Here is a 6,302-nt window from a genome sequence, read left to right on the forward strand (position 1 = left end):
CTGGTCAGGCTGGTCAGGCTGGTTTGCCAGTGTAGTTGGTTAGCTGGTCACTAAGCTGGATTCTGCTGGTCTTTGCTGGTCAGCCAGCTGGCTGGCTGGACTGACCAGCAAAGCCAAGCTGGTAGCTGGTCTTTGCTGGTCAAATGGGTGGACAGACCAGCAAAGACCAGCTTAGCAGCTGGTAAAGTTTGGTTAGATCAGTGGTTCTCAACATGTGGATCGGGACTCCCAGGGGGGTCCCCACGTGATTTGGGGGTGGTCCCCAGATGACAGTGAAGTGACAATTTAAGGACCTTTAAGACCTGTTTAGTACCAAAAAAAAAACCACCATTACTGCATCAAAAGCTATATCAACAAACTATACTATAAAAACATTGAAAATAGCAGATCTACAAGCTCACAACACCTTCCTTGCGAGGCGTTGTGAGCTTGAAGATCTGCTATTTTCACAATAGAGTCAAACTAAACGTATGCATCAACTCCTACATTCCAAGTGCTTATCAGGGTGGGGGGTCCCCAGCTCAAATATGATTATATAAAAATCTAAAATATATAATATAATATAATATAATATTATATATAATATTTAAAAAAAAATATTCCATCAATTAATAAAAAAAAACAGCAGATCTACAAGAGTTGTGAGCTTGCAGATCTGCTATTTTAACTAGTTTGGATCCCGGGGAGACATCTTACCTGCCATTAGACTGTGAAGATTTTCACAGTCTAATGGTCTAATTGCCCCCCCCCCCCCCCGCCCCCAGTATATACAGTATATTTTACATTACATCTTGTTGCATTCGACGCGTTGTGAGCTTTGTGATCTGTTTTTACAGAGAAGTGGGCCCTTTATGGGCCCTGAGTAGTGTTGCCATATCTGCTTATTATAAGCGACTTTGGGCTTGTTTTTCTGTAAAGTTGCTCGTAAATATTAGTGAAATATTTCACTTATTCTTTTTGAAAATAGCAGATCTACAAGCTCACAATGCGTTGCAAATGCGACGCACTGTGAGCTTGTAGATAAAGCTCTATAAACCTATGTAGGTGTCGCTTCTTTTGGGCTTAATTGTTTTCACAGACCTGGCTGCTTATTTCTCTCACAAAATCTGGCAACAGTGTCTCAGCTGGCTCGCGACCCTTGAACTCTATGCTCCCGACCGCTCGCGACGCGCGGGGAGAATGAATGCTGTCTCGAGTCAAGCTGCCTGCTCTCACTTCATAGAAAGTTAAATCAATTGCATTGCTTTAGATTCATAAAAAATAATTATAAACCGGCTTCAGAGAAGATAAAAGAAAGAAGAAGAAGCGGCGGACATTTTAGGTGAGTGTTGACACACAGAAATACTGTTTATGTAGGCTTTTTAGCCTACTATTACTGACTGTATTTATAAGTGCGTAGGCTGCTGTGTTAGAAGTCAATCACAAGTCATGACCCAACATTGTTTAGTTATATAATGTGTCTTGATAAAGGGATTATGACAATAATTACAAGAAATTACAGTGGGAATATACAATATAATTTTTAATATAGGCCACTATCTGTACTGCTTGCCTGTGTGCTGCTCAAAACTAAATTCAAAATCTGGCGTGTGTGTGTGTGTGTGTGTGTGTGTGTGTGTGTGTGTGTGTGTGTGTGTGTGTGTTTGTGTGTGTGTGGCTTTCAGTGATGAAGCTACAGAGTGTTTTAATATCCTGTGAACTCTGAACATTAATGATTCGCTTGTCTGTCTGTCTGTGTGTGTGTGTGTGTGTGTGTGTGTGTGTGTGTGTGTGTGTGTGTGTGTGTGTGTGTGTGTGTGTGTGTGTGGTTTGCAGGCAGCCCTACTAAAACAGAAAAAGGAACCCAAGAAGAGAGAACCATTATGTGTTATGCCCCCCCCCCCCCTCCCCTCCCACAAAGAAAAGAAAACGGTTTGAAGGTAAAGTGATATTGTTTTGTGTAATATTAAAGTAATCATTGCTTCAAACTGTTCAGTAACAGGGGTCTCCCAGACTCTTCACCTCTTTAGTAAGCCGAAAATGCATTTCCAGGAATACCAAATTTAATCAGAACTCTGGATACAGGATAAATAAGTGCAATTGGAAGTGATGACACAAAGAAGTGGGCATGCAACATTGGAACAGGAACACTTAACATTGAAGCTAATGAATAGGTACTCTCTCCTGAAATTGGCAACCCATCTGAAACTGAATTGTCTACTTATTAAAGAGATTGAGAGACCCCTGCTTATTAAGACCGGGAACGCATCTGTGTCATTTTTTTTAATTTCTTTGGCCATTCAAAACTTGGCCATTTCTTTGGCCATTCAAAAACAGCAGATCTACAAGCTCATAGCGCGGCACTCGGTGTCACGCTATGAGCTTGTAGATTGCTATTTTTGAAAATCTTTGAATATATATTTTTTAAAGCGAACATTTGTACCTCAAATCTTTTTCCTTTTATTTTCAAAAAACTTTTAGGATTTAGAGAACATTTTTAGAATCTGCCTCAGGTCTTAATGGGTTAAAGCTGCACTATGTAACTTTCCTCTTCTCCCCCGGATTTGAACCCGGTTTCCTGAGCAAGTGCTTTTACCATTGAGCTAATAGAGCGTGCCAACGACTCGTCACCATGGGGCGCGTGGCATAGTAGCTGCAGACATACTTGAGGGGGGCAATGTTAAGTCAACCTGTTTTATACCCCTCAAAGATGTCCGCCGCTACCAAATGACACTTGTTGACGCCCCCTTCAGGATTTTTGGCACGCTCTATAGAGCCTGCCTGCTTGCTCAGGTGATACATTGAACCTTGACCATCAGATCAAAATTCATGTCAGATCCTGTGTCTAGGTGAGACATGACCTTTGACACTAAATGTCTCAATAGAAGAGCAGGCGAGACGAAATGCAACCACCCCAATTGTATAAGTTATATAGTATTATTTGTATTAACATACTCTAACATACAGATTGTATAAGTTATTGTATTAATATACTCTACGATACAGATTGCATAAAATTACATTTTATTCCACTTTAACTTTATAACAAAAAATATCTTGTTTTATCCAAAATATATCACTTGCACTACCTTTAGACTCTGACTCGTCTGAATATGGTGGAGATGCTGTTGTACCCCAAGCTATCCACGACGAAATGTCAAGTACAGTCGTACCCAGAAGAAGGCCAAAGAGTTGGAGCTGGACCTACAGCACCTTAAAACTAAGTAAGCAATGACTAATTTTAACGGAACAGTTGCATGAGGTTGCTCTTCTCAAGTATATATCTATATGTTGGTTAATTGTTCTCATGTTCTTTTTTACTTAGATCTTGACCACAAATGTTAAAAAAAACATTATATAGAAAGCATGTTATATGGAGTGGACAGATGCTAGGTTCATTATTAAACTGTTATCCTACTAACGCATACATCAATTCATTTGTTTTTTCTTTTTTTTCTCCGTACCCTGTTCATGCTTTAAGATGCAACAAATTAGAGATTGCAAAACAGAAACTGGAGGAAGGGCCCCAATATAGCTCTGCAGCAAAGCCTGACATCCCTGCTGCAGATAAGCAAACCAGTGACAGCATAGGTGTGTTTAGACAGTCATACTGTTCTACGGAAAATGGTGACAATGTGTACAATATAAGTACTGTGATACTGCCAAAAGGAGCTTAAATGTGATTCTCTACATTTTCAGTTGCAACTTCCTCCATTTCCTCTTCCCCCCGAGTCAGACGATTTGGCATCGACACCTGGGATGTTTGACACCAACGGTGACAAGGTATTGAAGAAACATACTGTGTAGGACAGTGGTTCATAAAAGTGGGGTCCCCAGGGGGTTCCACAGTGTCCCCAGCTAAATAAGAAACAGTTAAGCACAAAAGCACTATTTCAAAAATAGGCAACGGGTCATGATGCATCGTGAGCTTGTAGATCAGCTAGGTTTTGCTATTTCTGAACTATTTTTGAACAGTTTTGCCTATAGATACACACGGAGATAGACGGGAACGCCCATTCGATTTTGGCTCGGGGGAAAACACAACGATCTGCCTCATAGAGTTACATCATACACGATCGTTTGGATAACTTTCAGAGCTATTTTATGGACGATAGAAACATTGTCAGCCAAGAAAAAATCCATCAGAAGGACAGCTGGAACACAACTTGACTGACTTATTTTTAAGATATATGTGACTAAAAAGACCAAACATTGACAATCTATGAGCTCACAGCGCGTCGGAACGCGACGCATTGTAACTGTGAGCTAGATTGGCAATGTTTGGTTTATGTTCCCCCCAGAATACGTAAACTGGGGTTCATGTGGTTTATCACTGATCAGATTATCCTTATATTTTATTGCATTAGTCAAGTTTCAGCACAAGCACCACCGAGACCGGAGATGTTTCCCTCTTTACATCTCCGTCTGAATACTAAAACACTCGCCCCAAAACACAGTCGCCCCGGGGCAAACCCGCCGGTATTCACCTGGTATTCCTAAACATAACCTCAGTAAAACTATGTCTAACCCTGAACTTATTTCAAACCGTAATACAGATGCAAGAATACAAGAACCGCTGGTCGGTGGAAATGGGGGCGAGCGTGTTTTGGGGCGAGTTTTCTGGTTACCACCCGTCTCCCTCCGTGTTGCCAAACATGTTTACATATGCACAGTGTTTAATCGCCTGGTAGAGACACTATTACAAGATATGATCAATTAAACTTACCATTATATCGAAACCCAACAGCCATTAAGTCATCAATAATGTTTATAGTGAATTTGAAGTACAATTTAGAGACTGTTTTGTGAACGGCACGTACCGACACCATTATCATTTGGTGACATGCATCATTTGATATCATGCAGGATTTACACACTGCTTTAGCTCCGTGTTCATTGCCAGATTAACAATTGTGTTTTCTGTAGGTTTTTAAACGAGGATAGGTTAGGGTTTGGCTTGTTTTGTGTGTAAATCGCTGCATGTTGCGTTTCCAAACTGTAATGGCGTCGATGTCTCCTGTACTAGGAATTCACTAAAACGTGTTCTATAAACATCATTGATGAATGAATGACTTTTGCTTTTTGATATTATGATAAGTTTAATTGATCATATCTATAGAAAATGTAATAGTGTCTCTTACCAGGCGATTAAATCAGATAACCTCGGGCCATTGTGTTGTGTTGGATCCTCTGTCCAGTCAGGACAACATTCCAATCGGACTCTTGTTTAATTTGCTAATGTAACGTTCCTTGTCGAGTGGCAACAAGGTTCTGTGCCTGTGATCTGGCAAGCCATGACGCCTGCTTTTTAAATTGGTATACTTTTACAGCATGTGAGTTTGAAAACCCCACATCCCTCTGTCTATACCAGCTGGGGGAAATTTGTGTTTTCCCCCGAGCGCGCCTCCGCCTCCGTAGGTACGGCCCACTGATGATGACACTACGCCGTGTGGATGTATGGCATGCACAAAATAGGGATGCCAGGCACAAAGGGTTATTTCACTACTGTTTTACCAGCTAGTATGTAATCCAATGACATTGTACTGTATAATAATTACTTTAACTCTCCCCACCTACAGTATAGACAGTTGTAGAATTCTGTACTAAATTTAATCCAACAATTAACATCTTCTCTATTGGAGGTCCATGGCACCAACTCTTTTCCAAATAGGGTCCACATTTGGGGGTCCTTGACATGAAAATGTCATTTCTTTACAGTAGACTGTTTGAAGTGTGCCTGCTTTTGTCCAAAATGAAAGTCTGGGAAATGTCATGGTAAAATGTGTTTTCATTTCTAAAACATGTCTTGTTTTCTTCTGTTTCAGGTCCACATTGGCTCTGGTGTGTGGCTCCAAAAGGAGATCTGGAAGATGGTGGCAGCAAACACCAAGGACTCCCTGTTCATGAATGAGCTTGCTGTTGCCATTTGGGGGACAAGAACCCTGAAGACCATGAGCCTTACAGACAAAGAATGCCCCCACTAGCCCCCCAAAAGTTTCTAAAGATTTAAATCTAAATGTGTTAAGTTCATGTTTAATGTTCAAATATGGAGATATGTGGGCTTATTTATTAATAAATTCAAATGATAAAATCTTGTGTCCATCTTTTCCAGTAAATCTAATATATTTTAATGTGTAATGAAACATTTATTATCCAAAGAACCTTTTTTTTCTGAAGAACCATTATAAAACGGTTCTTTATTGAACCAATTGGATCCTCAAAGAACCACTTTAGAAAAGGTTCTTCAGAGAACCATTTTTTTACATGGTTCTTTGAGGAACCAGAAACGGTTCCTCAAAGAACCATTTTTTGATGGTTCTTTA

General features: G+C 40.3%; 1 long non-coding RNA gene across 2 annotated transcripts; it reads left to right on the top strand.

The window, feature by feature from the left end:
• The first annotated feature begins 1,170 nt into the window (after positions 1-1,170).
• LOC311064560 lies at positions 1,171-6,064 on the top strand. 2 transcript variants are annotated; one of them, XR_014602716.1, is made up of 5 exons: positions 1,171-1,321; positions 3,075-3,203; positions 3,461-3,570; positions 3,679-3,762; positions 5,805-6,064. It is a non-coding gene; the product is annotated as an uncharacterized lncRNA (long non-coding RNA). The 2 variants fall into 2 exon arrangements; XR_014602717.1 differs by lacking the exon at positions 1,171-1,321 and adding an exon at positions 1,810-1,919.
• Positions 6,065-6,302: the final 238 nt, after the last annotated feature.

Source organism: Gymnoscopelus microlampas (assembly GCF_963454915.1).
Source record: "Gymnoscopelus microlampas genome assembly, chromosome: 17".
NCBI classification, from domain to species: Eukaryota; Metazoa; Chordata; class Actinopteri; order Myctophiformes; family Myctophidae; genus Gymnoscopelus; species Gymnoscopelus microlampas.